We start from the raw sequence: 23,331 nt of genomic DNA on the forward strand, positions 1-23,331 counted from the left end.
AGACGCGGCTATGGTACTGGAGGCATACCACGACGGAGCTGGGCACTTCGGATGGAAGAAGCTGGAGTTCCTGCTGCGCGGGCGGTTCCACTGGGTAGGCATGAGAGGAACCATCGAGAGGTGGTGCAGAGACTGTGGACCGTGCCACCTAAGAAGGAAGGACCGTGCCAGCCAGAAGACTCCCTTGCAACCCATCATCACCCGACAGCCACTGGAACTGGTAGCCCTGGACCATGTGAAACTGGCTCCAAACAGATCTGGGTATGTCTACGCCCTCACAATCGTAGATCATTACTCCCGGTTCCTGGTGGTGGTCCCGGTCAAGGACTTAACGGCTCAAACAGCAGCTAGAGCCTTCCAGCAGCACTTCTGCCGTCCACACGGATACCCAGAACAGGTGCTGATGGACCAAGGACCTGCCTTTGAAGCGGAAGTCTTCCAGGAGTTCTGCACTCTGTATGGCTGCCGGAAGATAAGAACAACACCCTATCATCTGCAAACCAATGGACTCTGTGAGAAAATGAACCAGGTGGTGATAGACCTTCTGAAAACATTGCCCCTGGAAGAACGCAGTCTGTGGCCTGAGAAACTGCCTGATCTGGTGGACCTATACAACCACATCCCGGTAGGTTCTACCAACTGTACCCCGGCTTACCTGATGAGAGCAAGACCTGGTAAGCTGCCTGTTGATCTGGATATGGGAGTCCTGACACCCGAGGACACTTCACCAGAAGCAGACTGGGACACAGAGAGGCAGCAGCAGTACCGGAAAGTACAGGAGAGCGTTGAGCGAAGTCTCTGTCAAGCTAGAGAAAGACAGGAGAAGACTTACAACCAGTATGCTCCCGCTGTTCCCCTGGTACCTGGAGAGCAGGTCTTGAAGAGGAAGAGACGGCTCCACAAGTTGGACGACCAGTGGGAGAAGGACCCGTACACCGTACTGCCCTCAAGCCATGAGAACCCAAAAGTCTGCACAATCAGTAAGGACGGAGGAGAAACCACAGCCATTGTCTCCCGAGATCACCTGAAAAAGTGTCCCGAGCAGCTACGCAACCCTGAAGAAGATCAAGAAAACCATCAACCCGTAGAGGAAAGGGAGGAGATGGTTAGTACTGTACTCGGAGACTTCCCTCGGTCTTGTACTCAAGTAAATGGCGCCGTTGTGGTACCCGTCCTCACCTTCTTCCAGCCAGCATCCCAAGTGCCTACGGAAAAACAGGTAGAGCTGGAAGAGCAGCCGGTCCAGGAGGCAGAAGACCCCACAAAAGCAGACCAGGAGAAGCGATCCTCTGCTTATAGTGAGCCTGCCGTACCCCTAGTGAGCCAAAGAGCCCGTAGACAGCTGCCCAGTTTACCTTTGACAGCTCCTACATCTTGTAGCTCAGGACCAGTCAGTAAGCTCCGTAGGTCCACTAGAGCCACTAGAGGCCAGTTGCCCGTACGTTGGAGGATCTAAAGTGTTCAAACTGTTTTATTTGTATTTACCTGTTTATTGTTGCTTGTAAATAATTATGTATCTCTAGTTATTTCATAGGTGTCTTTAATGGATTATCCGGAATCCTTTGTATATATGTTTGGAGCGTAACCCAGGAAAGGACTAAGACTGTTAAAGACTCGGGGTAGGACAGACCCCTACCTGGTTACGGCTCCCTGTTCCTTGGTGAAATGGACACCCTTGTTTTCTTCAAAAAAAATGCACCCGGTTGACCGTGACCATCATAATGTGTTTTTCTTTGTTATGCTGTTTCTGTTTATAACTTGTTTTGTTTACAAAAATATGTTTAGTCCCGGAGTACTAAATTTCACTAGGGGGGAATGTGGCACCCCAGGGGTCTGGTTTCCACAGTAATAGCCATATTACGTCTGTGAGCAGGTGGGAGGTCTCCTGGTCAGGAATCCTAAGCATACCACACCTCCTGCCCAGTCCTGGGAGGGGAAGAACTTCCCCTATATAAAGCTGGGGCTGAGGCAGGGTTAGTGAGTAGAGTAGAGTAGAGTAGAGTAGAGTGAGAGAACACAGACAGAGACACAGTCTGGTCTGTAGTGGAGCAGCTTTAGGGAAAGAAAGATCAGGAGCTCTGTGGGAGCTGTGCTAAAAGAGATCAGGGGCTGGAAGCTGTAGAGCTCGCCCTGATTGAAGAGTTCTGACCGGACCCGGAGTCCGAGGCTGTGGGGACGAATCCTTACCCAGCAGCAGAAACCGACCGGCAGGGGATTTCAGGTCCTCTGGCCAAGAAACCCGAAGGCACGGTCACACGCAAGGGACCAGCACCGCCGTCGTGGAGCGGAAGCTACCAGAAGGCCCCGAGTCACCAGCCATACGGGTGAGCACCACACGGTACACTCAGGGACGTGGGCTACTTTTACCCGCCTCTAGCAAGGTAGCCAGAAGAGTACGATTAGTTGGGGAGGCCTACAACTCCGCCTGGCCAGGGGAGATTCCATCTGCTCACGGACTGACCAGGTCCCGATCGTTAGCCAGTACTCCGGGAGGGTCTACCTTTGCCACCAGTAAAGACCCTGAACGACACCGCACCATCTCTGAGTGTTTCATCATCCACGTCCGCTGCCCTGAGGCCATACCCCTCCCGTTGGGGGTTATACCATCCACGCTGCACAACCGTACCACCGGCCTCAGCGGTCTGCCCTGCAGCGGCGGTCTCATAACCGCATTCAACGGGTGGCGTAGTCGAGCAATATAACATCTTCTGACAAGCACTGCCACTTAGTTTGACTCCCTGGGCACGGACCGGGTCACCACCACAAAACTACTACCCCTATCAGATCCGGCTCCGGGTAGGCCCCCGCGTGCGCAACGCTACTTGGCACAGGTCCAGGGGCGCGTCATAGAGACAAACCCTAACTGCATGGGTTCCTCCACCTCCCCCAGTCCAGGCTTAATCCCAGACCGCTCCCCCAGCAGAGGTACACAACTCCGACAAGAAGGCCCCGGAGAAGGTGGTCTCACCCGTCTATCCCGAAGGCGTCTATCAAGACGTATGGCCAACAACATGGCAGCCTCCAAGGACTGAGGGGTTTCATATACTGCGAAGGCATCTTTCAACCTTTCAGTAAGCCCCTCACAAAATTGACTTTTAAGGGCTGAATCATTCCATTTGGAATATATTGCCCATTTACGGAATTCCGAATTGTACATCTCTACTAGAGATAAGCGGTGTTCGACTTGAACTGTTCGCCAATCTCAAATTCGAGCTGTTTTGGGCGGTGTTTGAGCCGTTCGGCGAACACGAACAATTTGAAAAAAATTCGGCTGTTCGAGGTTATGTTCGATAACTGTTCGTGCACCAAAATCAACACTGGATTTTTTCTCCGTAATGCTGAAAATTAATGTTAATACGCAGTTTGAATGTACAGCGGGGCGGGGGGAGGGGCAGGGGATGGATCTCTGCATAAATAATGAAGATCTCCATTTTTTTTTCTCTTTCCCGCATTTACAGTGGGGAGGTGCAATCTGTCAGCCTATCAGCAGCGCACACATGGAGCGAACTGCTTTTTTTCACAAAAGCAAGGGCATGTGTCATTAGCAGTGTATGTCACATGTCCTTGCCCTATAAGACCCAGCCATTTTTCCCGTCGCCACCATTTTCTCACTGCTGCAGCTGCGTGTTAGACGGCACCGCTGTTGCTGTGTGCGCTATACTTTCAGTGTTAATTTCAAGCCAATTTTCGCACAAATCTACAGATACCTTGGGAGTAGTGAATAGTTGTGATTGCAGTCCTTTTGAGGACTAGGTTACATCATTTCCTACAACTTTTATCAGGCAGGTCTGTGCTCTTAAATAGATAGGTTGGGAGTAAAGACTAATTGTAATTGCAGTCCTTTTGAGGGCTGGTTACATCAGTTCCTATCACTTTTATCAGGCAGGTCTGTGCTCTTAAATAGATAGGTTGGGAGTAAAGACTAATTGTAATTGCAGTCCTTTTGAGGGCTAGGTTACATCAGTTCCTATCACTTTTTGCCAGGCAGGTCTGTGCCAGTGCTGTGCAAGTTTTTTTCACAGCATTTGGCTAAATCTAGCAAAGCAAATCCTTTTGGCCTCTTGCAGTGTGTGTTAGTCAGAGGAGTAGCCTATCTGTGTTGCACGCTACACCACCTGTGTATAGAATACAAATTTTTTTACTGCACCTAGTGAAGTAAAACCTTTTGGGAATAGCATCATTCTATTAGTCCATCTATACTAACCTCCACCAGGTTGCAAATTCAAAATAATTTTTATCTGCATCTAGCTCTGAAAAAATATTTGGGCTTCAGCTTGTAGCAGTGTGTGGGACTTGTTCTATTAGTCCATCTATACTAACCTCCACCAGGTTGCAAAATCAAAATAATTTTTATCTGCATCTAGCTCTGAAAAAATATTTGGGATTGGGCTTGTAGCAGTGTGTGGGACTTGTTCTATTAGTCCATCTATACTAACCTCCACCAGGTTGAAAATTCAAAATAATTTTTATCTACATCTAGCTCTGAAAAAATATTTGGGCTTCGGCTTGTAGCAGTGTGTGGGACTTGTTCTATTAGTCCATCTATACTAACCTCCACTAGGTTGCAAATTCAAAATAATTTTTATCTGCATCTAACCCAGCCAATACTTTTGGGCTAATACCACAGTTTGGCCACTCAGCTCTGCTCGGTTCCCATCCATTGTTTTTTGTGCAAACAACTCCAGAGTTGTCAATTAGTTAACCACCAAAATGAGCGGAAAAAGGCCTGCTGCTGGTGGAAAGGGGAATAGGCGTGTTGGGAAGGGAAAAAAAGGTTGTGTCCATGGGGTAGGTGTTAAAGCCACAGTAACATCTGCAGAAGAAAGACCATCTTCCAGCCAAACTAAGATGTCTACTTCTTTTAGCGGACAATGTGATAAGATCCCTTTCTTACGGCCACGCCAATCGCTACAAATTCCAGATGAGGCACAAAAACAGCAGGAGCTTCAACGGATATCAAGTGCTCCTTTAAGTGGGCTCTCCTCCACCTCAACTTCAAAAACACAAATACTCCAGTCCTCAGAGGTGTCACCCCAATCACACTTGCTTCCTCACAGCTCCCAAGTCACCAGCTGCCCCTCAGAGTATGGGGTAGAACAGATGGTTGAGTCTGCAGAGCTGTTTACTCATACTATAGCCTGGGAATCAGAGGTTGCCTCCAGAGCTTCTGTGAATCCAGACGAGGAAATGATCTGCACTGAAGCCCAGAATCTTTATGAGTCGGATCCAGGACCAGATGCAGAAGGTTCTGACCATAATGTAGACCCTCGTTCCCAAACTGTAACTCCTGTTGGTGGAGACAATGAGGAAGACGATGATGAGACTCAAATACCTGATTGAAGCGACAACTTTAGTTTTTTGTCAGGGCAGGAAGAGGTTGACTCTGAGGACAATGGGTGTGATAACACACAGGGTGATGATGACGAGGTTGGAGATCCCACTTACTGTCAACCCACAGTCAGCCAGTCGATGAGGTCAGCAGAGGAGGTGGAGGAGGATGCTAGTGACGACGAGGTCAGGTTGCGCCTTCCTAGACAGAGATGTAGTACTAGAAGCACGTCAACAACTGCATCCTCAAACACAACTCTGCCTCTGACCACAAGTCGTGGTGGCTCTTCACGTCGCATGGGTGCTAAGCCTTGCATAGCCTGGGTATTTTTTCAGATCGATAAGGATGACCAAATTCGTGTTATCTGTAACATTTGTCAGCAAAAGCTAAGTAGAGGCCAACAAATACAAAGTTTGAGCACTTTATGCATGAACCGGCACATGGATATGAAGCATAAGTTGCAGTGGGAAGCTCACTGTGCTACAATGCGACAAAAGACAAAAATATATCTCATACCCTACCATCATTATATATAAATGTAAAGCAAAGTTGCATAATAAATATAGGGTACTTAGTGAACTATTTTTGATCAAAAAAAGTATACAAGCCGTCCCACCAGCGGCAAGGTGACCCTAAATTGGGACGGTACCTATACTGCCTATATTAAAAACCTTACTGTATATCAAAGTTGAAGTAATGCATATAAAAGGGTAGACAAATAGGACCGGGTCCCAACTCCAGACCACCCAGGCCCGTGGTAAGCTACATATATACCAGTCAGCTCAACAAAGGGGATGCCACACCCTTAAATTGCACAGAATGCAAACAAGACAAAAAACCAAGCAATGTGAACTGAGGTCTAAGATGGTAGACATGCAAGAATTAGGAGCATGTTCACACTAGCAAAAAGAAGCAAAACCTACAAAAGACAAAAGACAAAAATATATCTCATACCCTACCATCATTATATATAAATGTAAAGCAAAGTTGCATGGTAGGGTATGAGATATATTTTTGTCTTTTGTCTTTTGTAGGTTTTGCTTCTTTTTGCTAGTGTGAACATGCTCCTAATTCTTGCATGTCTACCATCTTAGACCTCAGTTCACATTGCTTGGTTTTTTGTCTTGTTTGCATTCTGTGCAATTTAAGGGTGTGGCATCCCCTTTGTTGAGCTGACTGGTATATATGTAGCTTACCACGGGCCTGGGTGGTCTGGAGTTGGGACCCGGTCCTATTTGTCTACCCTTTTATATGCATTACTTCAACTTTGATATACAGTAAGGTTTTTAATATAGGCAGTATAGGTACCGTCCCAATTTAGGGTCACCTTGCCGCTGGTGGGACGGCTTGTATACTTTTTTTGATCAAAAATAGTTCACTAAGTACCCTATATTTATTATGCAACTTTGCTTTACATTTATATATAATGATGGTAGGGTATGAGATATATTTTTGTCTTTTGTCTTTTGTAGGTTTTGCTTCTTTTTGCTAGTGTGAACATGCTCCTAATTCTTGCATGTCTACCATCTTAGACCTCAGTTCACATTGCTTGGTTTTGTGCTACAATGCGGCCTAGCCGGCCGGGCCAACCACCGTCTGCCACATCTTGTGCATCCACGGCCTCTTCATCCTCTGTGACTGGGGGGACAGCAGTCACACCTGTTTTGGGACACAGACCTGCCACCTCTTTACCCACAACTGCCAGCGTGATTGGCAGGTCATCATTTTCTTTGGAGGTGGAAACACCAGCTGGTGTTGAGCGCTGTCCGACATCGATAGCACCACCTTTGGATCAAGGCAACCTAACATGTCTGCCTGCATCTTCCTCACAGACCGGCAGTTTGTCGGGGACACCCTTCTCAACCCCGTCTAAGCACAACAGCCAGCCCTCGGTCCCTCAGATGTGGACAAGTAAAAGACCATTTCCTCCTAGCCATGAGAAAGGTAAGAGGTTGAATTTCACCATCTGCAAGCTCTTGGCTACAGAAATGCTGCCTTTCCGGCTGGTGGACACAGAAGATTTTCGAGACCTTATGTCCGTCACAGTGCCCCAGTACCAGATGCCCAGTCGGCACTACTTCTCAAAGAAAGGTGTGCCTGCGCTCCACCAGCATGTCGCACACAACATCACCGCTTCTTTGAGAAACTCGGTGTGTGACAGGGTGCATTTCACCACAGACACTTGGACGAGTAGGCATGGACAGGGGAGTTACATGTCGCTGACTGGGCACTGGGTAACTATGGTGACAGCAGGACAAGTGGCTGCTGTCCAAGTCTTGCGGTCCCCACGAGTTGTGCTTCAATCCTCTTTATCTCGAAGTTCCTCCACTGCTTCTGCCTCTTCAACCTCCTCTCGGTCCTCCACCTGCACCCAAAGCCTGTCTGGTCATGCCACAAGCTTTCTAACTACGCAGAAGGGATCCTGCACACCTCCTTACTATGCTGGCAGCAGGGCTCAACGTCATTAGGTGGTTTTTACTTTGAAATGTCTGGGAAATGTGAGTCACACAGCTGCGGAGTTGTGGTCAGCTCTGGAGAACCAGTTTCATGAATGGTTGTCTCCACTGGACCTGAAACCAGGGAAGGTCGTGTTCGACAATGCTGCAAATCTGGGTGCGGCCCTTCGCCGGGGCAATGTCACACACGTGCCTTGTATGGCTCACGTGTTGAACATGGTTGTCCAGCAATTTTTAGCCCACTATCCCGGACTAGATGGCCTTCTGCAGAGGGCACGGTCGCTGTGTGCTTACTTCCGCCGTTCGCATCCCGCAGCTTAGCGACTTACATCTCTACAGAAGTCGTTGGGCCTGCCACTTCATCGGCTAAAATGCGATGTGCCTACCCGGTGGAATTCAACTCTGCACATGTTGCAGCGACTGTGGCAGCACCGACAAGCCCTGGTGCAATACGTTCTGACGTATAGCCTGGGCCAATGAGATCCAGAGGTGGGGCAAATCACGCTGGAGGAGTGGTCTCAGATCAGGGACCTATGCACCCTTCTGCACAGCTTTGAAATGGCGACGAAGATGTTTAGTGCTGACGATGCCATTATCAGCATGACTATTCTGGTGATTTACATGCTGGAGCACATGTTAAACAGAATTCGGAGTCAGGTGGTGGCACAAGAGGAGGTGGAGGAAGTAGAGGAGGAGTTGTATGCGTAAGGGCTAACATCTGCAAGGTCCAGACATTCGGCAGCACCAAGGCGGCAGACATGTGAGGGTGGAGGAGATGGTTTTATCAGGGCGCATGGTAGCAGCCAAACTAGTGAGGAAGGTGCAGGAGCCCAGGAAGAAGTGGAGGACGAACTGATGGAAGATTCATCAGATGAAGGAGACCTTAATCACATTTCTGTTGTGCGAGGTTCGGGGGAGAGGGCAGAGGAAGGAAGCATGATTGTTACCTCGCCACTAGAGATGAGCGTTGTTCGACTCGAACTGTTCGCCAATCTCAAATTCGAGCTGTTTTGGGCGGTGTTCGAGCCGTTCGGCGAACACGAACGATTTGAGAAAAATTCGGCTGTTCAAGGTTATGTTCGATAACTGTTCGTGCACCAAAATCATAACTGGATTTTTTCTCAGTAATGATGAAAATTAATGTTAATACGCAGTTTAAGTGTACAGCGGGGTGGGGGGAGGGGCAGGGGATGGATCTCTGCAGGAATAATGAAGATCTCCATTTTTTTTTCTCTTTCCCGCATTTACAGTGGGGAGGTGCAATCTGTCAGCCTATCAGCAGCGCACACACGGAGCGAAGTGCTTTTTTTCACACAAGCAAGGGCATGTGTCATTGGCAGTGTATGTCACATGTCCTTGCCCTATAAGACCAAGCCATTTTCCCCGTCGCCACCATTTTCTCACTGCTGCAGCTGCGTGTTAGATGGCACCGCTGTTGCTGTGTGCGCTATACCTTGTTAATTTCAAGCCAATTTTCGCACAAATCTACAGATAGCTTGGGAGTAGGGAATAGTTGTGATTGCAGTCCTTTTAAGGACTAGGTTACAGCATTTCCTACGACTTTTATCAGGCAGATCTGTGCTCTTAAATAGATAGATTGTGGGAGTAAAGACTAATTGTAATTGCAGTCCTTTTCAGGACTAGGTTACATCAGTTCCTATCAGTTTTTGCCAGGCAGGTCTGTGCCAGTGCTGTGCAAGTTTTTTTCACAGCATTTGGCTGAATCTAGCAAAGCTAATCCTTTTTGGCCTATTGCAGAGTGTGTTAGTCAGTGGAGTAGCCTATCTGTGTTGCAAGATATACCACCTGTGTATAGAATACCAATTTTTTTACTGCACCTAGTGAAGTAAAATCTTTTGGGCATAGCATCATTCTATTAGTCCATCTATACTGACCTCCATCAGGTTGCAAACTGAATATAATTTTTTTCTGCATCTAGCTCTGAAAAAATATTTGGCCTTCTAGCAGTTTGTGGGACTTGTTCTATTAGTCCATCTATACTGACCTCCATCACGCTGCAAATTCAAAATATTTTTTGTCTGCATCTAGCTCTGAAAAAATATTTGGCCTTCTAGCAGTGTGTGGGACTTTCTCTATTAGTCCATCTATACTGACCTCCATCAGGTTGCAAATTAAAAATAATTTTTATCTGCATCTACCTCTGAAAAAATATTTGGGCTTCTAGCTGTGTGTGGGACTTGTTCTATTAGTCCATCTATACTGACCTCCATCAGGTTGCAAACTGAATATAATTTTTTTCTGCATCTAGCTCTGAAAAAATATTTGGCCTTCTAGCAGTGTGTGGGACTTTCTCTATTAGTCCATCTATACTGACCTCCATCAGGTTGCAAATTAAAAATAATTTTTATCTGCATCTAGCTCTGAAAAAATATTTGGCCTTCTAGCAGTGTGTGGGACTTTCTCTATTAGTCCATCTATACTGACCTCCATCAGGTTGCAAATTAAAAATAATTTTTATCTGCATCTAGCTCTGAAAAAATATTTGGCCTTCTAGCAGTGTGTGGGACTTTCTCTATTAGTCCATCTATACTGACCTCCATCAGGTTGCAAATTAAAAATAATTTTTTGTCTGCATCTAGCTCTGAAAAAATATTTGGCCTTCTAGCAGTGTGTGGGACTTTCTCTATTAGTCCATCTATACTGACGTCCATCAGGCTGCAAATTAAAAATAATTTTTATCTGCATCTACCTCTGAAAAAATATTTGGCCTTCTAGCTGTGTGTGGGACTTGTTCTATTAGTTCATCTATACTGACCTCCATCAGGTTGCAAACTGAATATAATTTTTTTCTGCATCTAGCTCTGAAAAAATATTTGGCCTTCTAGCAGTGTGTGGGACTTTCTCTATTAGTTCATCTATACTGACCTCCATCAGGTTGCAAATTAAAAATAATTTATATCTGCATCTAGCTCTGAAAAAATATTTCGCCTTCTATCAGTGTGTGGGACTTTCTCTATTAGTCCATCTATACTGACCTCCATCAGGTTGCAAATTAAAAATAATTTTTTGTCTGCATCTAGCTCTGAAAAAATATTTGGCCTTCTAGCAGTGTGTGGGACTTTCTCTATTAGTCCATCTATACTGACCTCCATCAGGTTGCAAACTGAATAGATTTTTTTTCTGCATCTACCTCTGAAAAAATATTGGGCTTCTAGCTGTGTGTGGGACTTGTTCTATTAATCCATCTATACAGACCTCCATCAGGTTGCAAACTGAATATAATTTTTTTCTGCATCTACCTCTGAAAAAATATTTGAGCTTCTAGCTGTGTGTGGGACTTGTTCTATTAGTCCATCTATACTGACCTCCATCAGGTTGCAAACTGAATATAATTTTTTTCTGCATCTAGCTCTGAAAAAATATTTGGCCTTCTAGCAGTGTGTGGGACTTTCTCTATTAGTCCATCTATACTGACCTCCATCAGGTTGCAAATTAAAAATAATTTTTTGTCTGCATCTAGCTCTGAAAAAATATTTGGCCTTCTAGCAGTGTGTGGGACTTTCTCTATTAGTCCATCTATACTGACCTCCATCAGGTTGCAAACTGAATATATTTTTTTTCTGCATCTACCTCTGAAAAAATATTGGGCTTCTAGCTGTGTGTGGGACTTGTTCTATTAATCCATCTATACAGACCTCCATCAGGTTGCAAACTGAATATAATTTTTTTCTGCATCTACCTCTGAAAAAATATTTGGGCTTCTAGCTGTGTGTGGGACTTGTTCTATTAATCCATCTATACACACCTCCATCAGGTTGCAAACTGAATATAATTTTTTTCTACATCTACCTCTGAAAAAATATTTGGGCTTCTAGCTGTGTGTGGGACTTGTTCTATTAGTCCATCTATACTGACCTCCATCAGGTTGCAAATTGAATATAATTTTTTTCTGCATCTAGCTCTGAAAAAATATTTGGCCTTCTAGCAGTGTGTGGGACTTTCTCTATTAGTCCATCTATACTGACCTCCATCAGGTTGCAAATTAAAAATAATTTTTTGTCTGCATCTAGCTCTGAAAAAATATTTGGCCTTCTAGCAGTGTGTGGGACTTTCTCTATTAGTCCATCTATACTGACCTCCATCAGGCTGCAAATTAAAAATAATTTTTATCTGCATCTACCTCTGAAAAAATATTTGTCCTTCTAGCTGTGTGTGGGACTTGTTCTATTAGTCCATCTATACTGACCTCCATCAGGTTGCAAACTGAATATAATTTTTTTCTGCATCTAGCTCTGAAAAAATATTTGGCCTTCTAGCAGTGTGTGGGACTTTCTCTATTAGTCCATCTATACTGACCTCCATCAGGTTGCAAATTAAAAATAATTTATATCTGCATCTAGCTCTGAAAAAATATTTCGCCTTCTATCAGTGTGTGGGACTTTCTCTATTAGTCCATCTATACTGACCTCCATCAGGTTGCAAATTAAAAATAATTTTTTGTCTGCATCTAGCTCTGAAAAAATATTTGGTCTTCTAGCAGTGTGTGGGACTTTCTCTATTAGTCCATCTATACTGACCTCCATCAGGTTGCAAACTGAATAGATTTTTTTTCTGCATCTACCTCTGAAAAAATATTGGGCTTCTAGCTGTGTGTGGGACTTGTTCTATTAATCCAACTATACAGACCTCCATCAGGTTGCAAACTGAATATAATTTTTTTCTGCATCTACCTCTGAAAAAATATTTGGGCTTCTAGCTGTGTGTGGGACTTGTTCTATTAGTCCATCTATACTGACCTCCATCAGGTTGCAAACTGAATATAATTTTTTTCTGCATCTAGCTCTGAAAAAATATTTGGCCTTCTTGCAGTGTGTGGGACTTTCTCTATTAGTCCATCTATACTGACCTCCATCAGGTTGCAAATTAAAAATAATTTTTTGTCTGCATCTAGCTCTGAAAAAATATTTGGCCTTCTAGCAGTGTGTGGGACTTTCTCTATTAGTCCATCTATACTGACCTCCATCAGGTTGCAAACTGAATATATTTTTTTTCTGCATCTACCTCTGAAAAAATATTGGGCTTCTAGCTGTGTGTGGGACTTGTTCTATTAATCCATCTATACAGACCTCCATCAGGTTGCAAACTGAATATAATTTTTTTCTGCATCTACCTCTGAAAAAATATTTGGGCTTCTAGCTGTGTGTGGGACTTGTTCTATTAATCCATCTATACACACCTCCATCAGGTTGCAAACTGAATATAATTTTTTTGTACATCTACCTCTGAAAAAATATTTGGGCTTCTACCTGTGTGTGGGACTTGTTCTATTAGTCCATCTATACTGACCTCCATCAGGTTGCAAACTGAATATAATTTTTTTCTGCATCTAGTTCTGAAAAAATATGTGGCCTTCTAGCAGTTTGTGGGACTTTCTATATTAGTCCATCTATACTGACCTCCATCAGGTTGCAAATTAAAAATAATTTTTATCTGCATCTAGCTCTAAAAAAATATTTGGCCTTCTAGCAGTGTGTGGGACTTTCTCTATTAGTCCATCTATACTGACTTCCATCAGGTTGCAAACTGAATATATTTTTTTTCTGCATCTACCTCTGAAAAAATATTGGGCTTCTAGCAGTGTGTGGGACTTTCTCTATTAGTCCATCTATACTGACCTCCATCACGCTGCAAATTCAAAATAATTTTTTGTCTGCATCTAGCTCTGAAAAACTATTTGGCCTTCTAGCAGTGTGTGGGACTTTCTCTATTAGTCCATCTATACTGACCTCCATCAGGTTGCAAACTGAATATATTTTTTTTCTGCATCTACCTCTGAAAAAATATTGGGCTTCTAGCTGTGTGTGGGACTTGTTCTATTAATCCATCTATACAGACCTCCATCAGGTTGCAAACTGAATATAATTTTTTTCTGCATCTACCTCTGAAAAAATATTTGGGCTTCTACCTGTGTGTGGGACTTGTTCTATTAATCCATTTATACACACCTCCATCAGGTTGCAAACTGAATATAATTTTTTTCTACATCTACCTCTGAAAAAATATTTGGGCTTCTAGCTGTGTGTGGGACTTGTTCTATTAGTCCATCTATACTGACCTCCATCAGGTTGCAAACTGAATATAATTTTTTTCTGCATCTAGCTCTGAAAAAATATTTGGCCTTCTAGCAGTTTGTGGGACTTTCTATATTAGTCCATCTATACTGACCTCCATCAGGTTGCAAATTAAAAATAATTTTTATCTGCATCTAGCTCTGAAAAAATATTTGGCCTTCTAGCAGTGTGTGGGACTTTCTCTATTAGTCCATCTATACTGACTTCCATCAGGTTGCAAACTGAATATATTTTTTTTTTGCATCTACCTCTGAAAAAATATTGGGCTTCTAGCAGTGTGTGCGACTTTCTCTATTAGTCCATCTATACTGACGTCCATCACGCTGCAAATTCAAAATAATTTTTTGTCTGCATCTAGCTCTGAAAAACTATTTGGCCTTCTAGCAGTGTGTGGGACTTTCTCTATTAGTCCATCTATACTGACCTCCATCAGGTTGCAAATTAAAAATAATTTTTATCTGCATCTACCTCTGAAAAAATATTGGGCTTCTAGCTGTGTGTGGGACTTGTTCTATTAGTCCATCTATACTGACCTCCATCAGGTTGCAAATTAAAAATAATTTTTATCTGCATCTAGCTCTGAAAAAAAATTTGGCCTTCTAGCAGTGTGTGGGACTTTCTCTATTAGTCCATCTATACTGACCTCCATCAGGTTGCAAATTCAAAATAATTTTTTGTCTGCATCTAGCTCTGAAAAGATATTTGGCCTTCAAGCAGTGTGTGGGACTTTCTCTATTAGTCCATCTATACTGACCTCCATCAGGCTGCAAATTAAAAATAATTTTTATCTGCATCTACCTCTGAAAAAATATTTGGCCTTCTAGCTGTGTGTGGGTCTTGTTCTATTAGTCCATCTATACTGACCTCCATCAGGTTGCAAACTGAATATAATTTTTTTCTGCATCTAGCTCTGAAAAAATATTTGGCCTTCTAGCAGTGTGTGGGACTTCCTCTATTAGTCCATCTATACTGACCTCCATCAGGTTGCAAATTAAAAATAATTTATATCTGCATCTACCTCTGAAAAAATATTTGGCCTTCTAGCAGTGTGTGGGACTTTCTCTATTAGTCCATCTATACTGACCTCCATCAGGTTGCAAATTAAAAATAATTTTTTGTCTGCATCTAGCTCTGAAAAAATATTTGGCCTTCTAGCAGTGTGTGGGACTTTCTCTATTAGTCCATCTATACTAACCTCCATCAGGTTGCAAACTGAATATATTTTTTTTCTGCATCTACCTCTGAAAAAATATTGGGCTTCTAGCAGTGTGTGGGACTTTCTCTATTAGTCCATCTATACTGACTTCCATCAGGTTGCAAACTGAATATATTTTTTTTCTGCATCTACCTCTGAAAAAATATTGGGCTTCTAGCAGTGTGTGGGACTTTCTCTATTAGTCCATCTATACTGACCTCCATCACGCTGCAAATTCAAAATAATTTTTTGTCTGCATCTAGCTCTGAAAAACTATTTGGCCTTCTAGCAGTGTGTGGGACTTTCTCTATTAGTCCATCTATACTGACCTCCATCAGGTTGCAAACTGAATATATTTTTTTTCTGCATCTACCTCTGAAAAAATATTGGGCTTCTAGCTGTGTGTGGGACTTGTTCTATTAATCCATCTATACAGACCTCCATCAGGTTGCAAACTGAATATAATTTTTTTCTGCATCTACCTCTGAAAAAATATTTGGGCTTCTAGCTGTGTGTGGGACTTGTTCTATTAATCCATCTATACACACCTCCATCAGGTTGCAAACTGAATATAATTTTTTTCTACATCTACCTCTGAAAAAATATTTGGGCTTCTAGCTGTGTGTGGGACTTGTTCTATTAGTCCATCTATACTGACCTCCATCAGGTTGCAAACTGAATATAATTTTTTTCTGCATCTAGCTCTGAAAAAATATTTGGCCTTCTAGCAGTTTGTGGGACTTTCTATATTAGTCCATCTATACTGACCTCCATCAGGTTGCAAATTAAAAATAATTTTTATCTGCATCTAGCTCTGAAAAAATATTTGGCCTTCTAGCAGTGTGTGGGACTTTCTCTATTAGTCCATCTATACTGACTTCCATCAGGTTGCAAACTGAATATATTTTTTTTCTGCATCTACCTCTGAAAAAATATTGGGCTTCTAGCAGTGTGTGCGACTTTCTCTATTAGTCCATCTATACTGACGTCCATCACGCTGCAAATTCAAAATAATTTTTTGTCTGCATCTAGCTCTGAAAAACTATTTGGCCTTCTAGCAGTGTGTGGGACTTTCTCTATTAGTCCATCTATACTGACCTCCATCAGGTTGCAAATTAAAAATAATTTTTATCTGCATCTACCTCTGAAAAAATATTGGGCATCTAGCTGTGTGTGGGACTTGTTCTATTAATCCATCTATACAGACCTCCATCAGGTTGCAAACTGAATATAATTTTTTTCTGCATCTACCTCTGAAAAAATATTTGGGCTTCTAGCTGTATGTGGGACTTGTTCTATTAATCCATCTATACAGACCTCCATCAGGTTGCAAATTAAAAATAATTTATATCTGCATCTAGCTCTAAAAAAATATTTGCCCTTCTATCAGTGTGTGGGACTTTCTCTATTAGTCCATCTATACTGACCTCCATCAGGTTGCAAATTAAAAATAATTTTTTGTCTGCATCTAGCTCTGAAAAAATATTTGGCCTTCTAGCAGTGTGTGGGACTTTCTCTATTAGTCCATCTATACTGACCTCCATCAGGTTGCAAACTGAATATTTTTTTTTCTGCATCTACCTCTGAAAAAATATTGGCCTTCTAGCTGTGTGTGGGACTTGTTCTATTAATCCATCTATACAGACCTCCATCAGGTTGCAAACTGAATATAATTTTTTTCTGCATCTACCTCTGAAAAAATATTTGGGCTTCTAGCTGTGTGTGGGACTTGTTCTATTAGTCCATCTATACTGACCTCCATCTGGTTGCAAACTGAATATAATTTTTTTCTGCATCTAGCTCTGAAAAAATATTTGGCCTTCTAGCAGTGTTTGGGACTTTCTCTATTAGTCCATCTATACTGACCTCCATCAGGTTGCAAATTAAAAATAATTTATATCTGCATCTAGCTCTGAAAAAATATTTGGCCTTCTAGCAGTGTGTGGGACTTTCTCTATTAGTCCATCTATACTGACCTCCATCAGGTTGCAAACTGAATATATTTTTTTTCTGCATCTACCTCTGAAAAAATATTGGGCTTCTAGCTGTGTGTGGGACTTGTTCTATTAATCCATCTATACAGACCTCCATCAGGTTGCAAACTGAATATAATTTTTTTCTGCATCTACCTCTGAAAAAATATTTGGGCTTCTACCTGTGTGTGGGACTTGTTCTATTAATCCATCTATACACACCTCCATCAGGTTGCAAACTGAATATAATTTTTTTCTACATCTACCTCTGAAAAAATATTTGGGCTTCTAGCTGTGTGTGGGACTTGTTCTATTAGTCCATCTATACTGACCTCCATCAGGTTGCAAACTGAATATAATTTTTTTCTGCATCTAGCTCTGAAAAAATATTTGGCCTTCTAGCAGTGTGTGGGACTTTCTCTATTAGTCCATCTATACTGACCTCCATCAGGTTGCAAATTAAAAATAATTTATATCTGCATCTAGCTCTGAAAAAATATTTGGCCTTCTAGCAGTGTGTGGGACTTTCTCTATTAGTCCATCTATACTGACCTCCATCAGGTTGCAAATTCAAAATAATTTTTTGTCTGCATCTAGCTCTGAAAAAATATTTGGCCTTCTAGCAGTGTGTGGGACTTTCTCTATTAGTCCATCTATACTGACCTCCATCAGGCTGCAAATTAAAAATAATTTTTATCTGCATCTACCTCTGAAAAAATATTTGTCCTTCTAGCTGTGTGTGGGACTTGTTCTATTAGTCCATCTATACTGACCTCCATCAGGTTGCAAACTGAATATAATTTTTTTCTGCATCTAGCTCTGAAAAAATATTTGGCCTTCTAGCAGTGTGTGGGACTTTCTCTATTAGTCCATCTATACTGACCTCCATCAGGTTGCAAATTAAAAATAATTTATATCTGCATCTAGCTCTGAAAAAATATTTGCCCTTCTATCAGTGTGTGGGACTTTCTCTATTAGTCCATCTATACTGACCTCCATCAGGTTGCAAATTAAAAATAATTTTTTGTCTGCATCTAGCTCTGAAAAAATGTTTGGCCTTCTAGCAGTGTGTGGGACTTTCTCTATTAGTCCATCTATACTGACCTCCATCAGGTTGCAAACTGAATATATTTTTTTTCTGCATCTACCTCTGAAAAAATATTGGGCTTCTAGCTGTGTGTGGGACTTGTTCTATTAATCCATCTATACAGACCTCCATCAGGTTGCAAACTGAATATAATTTTTTTCTGCATCTACCTCTGAAAAAATATTTGGGCTTCTAGCTGTGTGTGGGACTTGTTCTATTAGTCCATCTATACTGACCTCCATCAGGTTGCAAACTGAATATAATTTTTTTCTGCATATAGCTCTGAAAAAATATTTGGCCTTCTAGCAGTGTGTGGGACTTTCTCTATTAGTCCATCTATACTGACCTCCATCAGGTTGCAAATTAAAAATAATTTATATCTGCATCTAGCTCTGAAAAAATATTTGGCCTTCTAGCAGTGTGTGGGACTTTCTCTATTAGTCCATCTATACTGACCTCCATCAGGTTGCAAACTGAATATATTTTTTTTCTGCATCTACCTCTGAAAAAATATTGGGCTTCTAGCTGTGTGTGGGACTTGTTCTATTAATCCATCTATACAGACCTCCATCAGGTTGCAAACTGAATATAATTTTTTTCTGCATCTACCTCTGAAAAAATATTTGGGCTTCTAGCTGTGTGTGGGACTTGTTCTATTAATCCATCTATACACACCTCCATCAGGTTGCAAACTGAATATAATTCTTTTCTACATCTACCTCTGAAAAAATATTTGGGCTTCTAGCTGGGTGTGGGACTTGCTCTATTAGTCCATCTATACTGACCTCCATCAGGTTGCAAACTGAATATAATTTTTTTCTGCATCTAGCTCTGAAAAAATATTTGGCCTTCTAGCAGTTTGTGGGACTTTCTATATTAGTCCATCTATACTGACCTCTATCAGGTTGCAAATTAAAAATAATTTTTATCTGCATCTAGCTCTGAAAAAATATTTGGCCTTCTAGCAGTGTGTGGGACTTTCTCTATTAGTCCATCTATACTGACTTCCATCAGGTTGCAAACTGAATATATTTTTTTTCTGCATCTACCTCTGAAAAAATATTGGGCTTCTAGCAGTGTGTGGGACTTTCTCTATTAGTCCATCTATACTGACCTCCATCACGCTGCAAATTTAAAATAATTTTTTGTCTGCATCTATCTCTGAAAAAATATTTGGCCTTCTAGCAGTGTGTGGGACTTTCTCTATTAGTCCATCTATACTGACCTCCATCAGGTTGCAAATTAAAAATAATTTTTATCTGCATCTACCTCTGAAAAAATATTGGGCATCTAGCTGTGTGTGGGACTTGTTCTATTAATCCATCTATACAGACCTCCATCAGGTTGCAAACTGAATATAATTTTTTTCTTCATCTAGCTCTGAAAAAATATTTGGGCTTCTAGCTGTGTGTGGGACTTGTTCTATTAGTCCATCTATACTGACCTCCATCAGGTTGCAAACTGAATATAATTTTTTTCTGCATCTAGCTCTGAAAAAATATTTGGCCTTCTAGCAGTGTGTGGGACTTTCTCTATTAGTCCATCTATACTGACCTCCATCAGGTTGCAAATTAAAAATAATTTTTATCTGCATCTACCTCTGAAAAAATATTTGGGCTTCTAGCTGTGTGTGGGACTTGTTCTATTAGTCCATCTATACTGACCTCCATCAGGTTGCAAACTGAATATAATTGTTTTCTGCATCTAGCTCTGAAAAAATATTTGGCCTTCTAGCAGTGTGTGGGACTTTCTCTATTGGACCATCTATACTGACCTCCATCAGGTTGCAAATTAAAAATAATTTTTATCTGCATCTAGCTCTGAAAAAATATTTGGCCTTCTAGCAGTGTGTGGGACTTTCTCTATTAGTCCATCTATACTGACCTCCATCAGGTTGCAAATTCAAAATAATTTTTTGTCTGCATCTAGCTCTGAAAAAATATTTGGCCTTCAAGCAGTGTGTGGGACTTTCTCTATTAGTCCATCTATACTGACCTCCATCAGGCTGCAAATTAAAAATAATTTTTATCTGCATCTACCTCTGAAAAAATATTTGGCCTTCCAGCTGTGTGTGGGTCTTGTTCTATTAGTCCATCTATACTGACCTCCATCAGGTTGCAAACTGAATATAATTTTTTTCTGCATCTAGCTCTGGAAAAATATTTGGCCTTCTAGCAGTGTGTGGGACTTTCTCTATTAGTCCATCTATACTGACCTCCATCAGGTTGCAAATTAAAAATAATTTATATCTGCATCTAGCTCTGAAAAAATATTTGGCCTTCTAGCAGTGTGTGGGACTTTCTCTATTAGTCCATCTATACTGACCTCCATCAGGTTGCAAATTAAAAATAATTTTTTGTCTGCATCTAGCTCTGAAAAAATCTTTGGCCTTCTAGCAGTGTGTGGGACTTTCTCTATTAGTCCATCTATACTGACCTCCATCAGGTTGCAAACTGAATATATTTTTTTTCTGCATCTACCTCTGAAAAAATATTGGGCTTCTAGCTGTGTGTGGAACTTGTTCTATTAATCCATCTATACAGACCTCCATCAGGTTGCAAACTGAATATAATTTTTTTCTGCATCTACCTCTGAAAAAATATTTGGGCTTCTAGCTGTGTGTGGGACTTGTTCTATTAGTCCATCTCTACTGACCTCCATCAGGTTGCAAACTGAATATAATTTTTTTCTGCATCTAGCTCTGAAAAAATATTTGGCCTTCCAGCAGTGTGTGGGACTTTCTCTATTAGTCCATCTTTACTGACCTCCATCAGGTTGCAAATTAAAAATAATTTATATCTGCATCTAGCTCTGAAAAAATATTTGGCCTTCCAGCAGTGTGTGGGACTTTCTCTATTAGTCCATCTATACTGACCACCATCAGGTTGCAAATTAAAAATAATTTTTTGTCTGCATCTAGCTCTGAAAATATATTTGGCCTTCTAGCAGTGTGTGGGACTTTCTCTATTAGTCCATCTATACTGACCTCCATCAGGTTGCAAACTGAATATATTTTTTTTCTGCATCTACCTCTGAAAAAATATTGGGTTTCTAGCTGTGTGTGGGACTTGTTCTATTAATCCATCTATAAAGACCTCCATCAGGTTGCAAACTGAATATATTTTTTTCTGCATCTACCTCTGAAAAAATATTTGGGCTTCTAGCTGTGTGTGGGACTTGTTCTATTAATCCATCTATACACACCTCCCTCAGGTTGCAAACTGAATATAATTTTTTTCTACATCTACCTCTGAAAAAATATTTGGGCATCTAGCTGTGTGTGGGACTTGTTCTATTAGTCCATCTATACTGACCTCCATCAGGTTGCAAACTGAATTTAATTTTTTTCTGCATCTAGCTCTGAAAAAATATTTTGCCTTCTAGCAGTTTGTGAGACTTTCTATATTAGTCCATCTATACTGACCTCCATCAGGTTGCAAATTAAAAATAATTTTTATCTGCATCTAGCTCTAAAAAAATATTTCGCCTTCTAGCAGTGTGTGGGACTTTCTCTATTAGTCCATCTATACTGACTTCCATCAGGTTGCAAACTGAATATATTTTTTTTCTGCATCTACCTCTGAAAAAATATTGGGCTTCTAGCAGTGTGTGGGACTTTCTCTATTAGTCCATCTATACTGACCTCCATCACGCTGCAAATTCAAAATAATTTTTTGTCTGCATCTATCTCTGAAAAAATATTTGGCCTTCTAGCAGTGTGTGGGACTTTCTCTATTAGTCCATCTATACTGACCTCCATCAGGTTGCAAATTAAAAATAATTTTTATCTGCATCTACCTCTGAAAAAATATTGGGCATCTAGCTGTGTGTGGGACTTGTTCTATTAATCCATCTATACAGACCTCCATCAGGTTGCAAACTGAATATAATTTTTTTCTGCATCTACCTCTGAAAAAATATTTGGGCTTCTAGCTGTATGTGGGACTTGTTCTATTAATCCATCTATACAGACCTCCATCAGGTTGCAAACTGAATATAATTTTTTTCTGCATCTAGCTCTGAAAAAATATTTGGGCTTCTAGCTCTGTGTGGGTGTGGCACCCCAGGGGTCTGGTTTCCACAGTAACAAGCAATGTTATGTCTGAGAGCAGGTGGGAGGTCCTTTGGTCAGGGATCCTGTGCATGCCACACCTCCTGCCCAGTCTTGGGAGGGGAAGAACTTCCCCTATATAAACCCGGGGCTGAAGCAGGGTTAGCAGTCAAGGAGAGTAGAGACAAGAAACAGCAGAAGCAATACTACTACGAGTCAGGGGCTGGCAGCTGCAGAGCTCGCCCTGACTGAGAAGCTTTCTTACCGGACCCGGCGTCCGAGGCTGTGGGGACTAACTCTTACCCAGCAGCAGAAGCCGACCGGCAGGGGATTTCAGGTCCTCAGGCCCAGAAACCCAAAGGCACGGTCACACGCGTGGGACCAGCACCGCCATCGTGGAGCGGAAGCCATTAGAAGGCCCCGAGTCACCGGCCATACGGGTGAGCACCACACGGTACACTCAGGGACGTGGGCTACTTATATCCGCTTCTAGCAAGGTAGCCAGAAGAGTACAGTCAGTTTGGGAGGCCTACAACTCCGCCTGGCCAGGGGAGATCCCATCTGCTCAAGGACTGACCAGGCCCCGTTCACTAGCAAGTACTCCGGGAGGGTCTATCGTTGTTACCAGTAAAGACCCTGAATTACACTGCACCGTCTCTGAGTGGTTCCTGCTACCCCCATCATCCACATCTGCTGCCCTGAGGCCATACCCCTCCCGTTGGGGGTTATACCATCTACGCTGCACCATCCATCCACCGGCCTCAGCGGACTGTCCTGCAGCGGCAGCTCCATAGCTGCATTCAACGGGTGGCGTAGTCGTCCTGCATCTACCGCTGTTACATCGCCGCTCAGTTTGACTCCCTGGGCACGGACCGGGTCACCGCCACTAGACTACAACCCTCAAGAGATCCGGCTCCGGGTAAGCTCCCGCGTGCGCAACGCAGCGCGACACAGGCCCAGGGGCGCGTCAACTTTGGCGTAGTCTGCAGGATTTCGTGCCCGCAACCACTGGGTACTGCGTGCCTGAAAAAGAGACTTTTCAAACTTACCTGTGGTGAAGATTCCCGCCATCCGGCGCCATCTTCAGCCTTCTTCCCGCCATCGGTGAAGTTTCCCGCCATCCGGTGCCATCTTCTGCCTTCTTTCCG

This window comes from Phyllobates terribilis, unplaced genomic scaffold (genome assembly GCF_046119375.1).
Source record: "Phyllobates terribilis strain yellow unplaced genomic scaffold, ASM4611937v1 Scaffold_12__6_contigs__length_324123572, whole genome shotgun sequence".
Lineage (NCBI taxonomy): Eukaryota > Metazoa > Chordata > Amphibia > Anura > Dendrobatidae > Phyllobates > Phyllobates terribilis.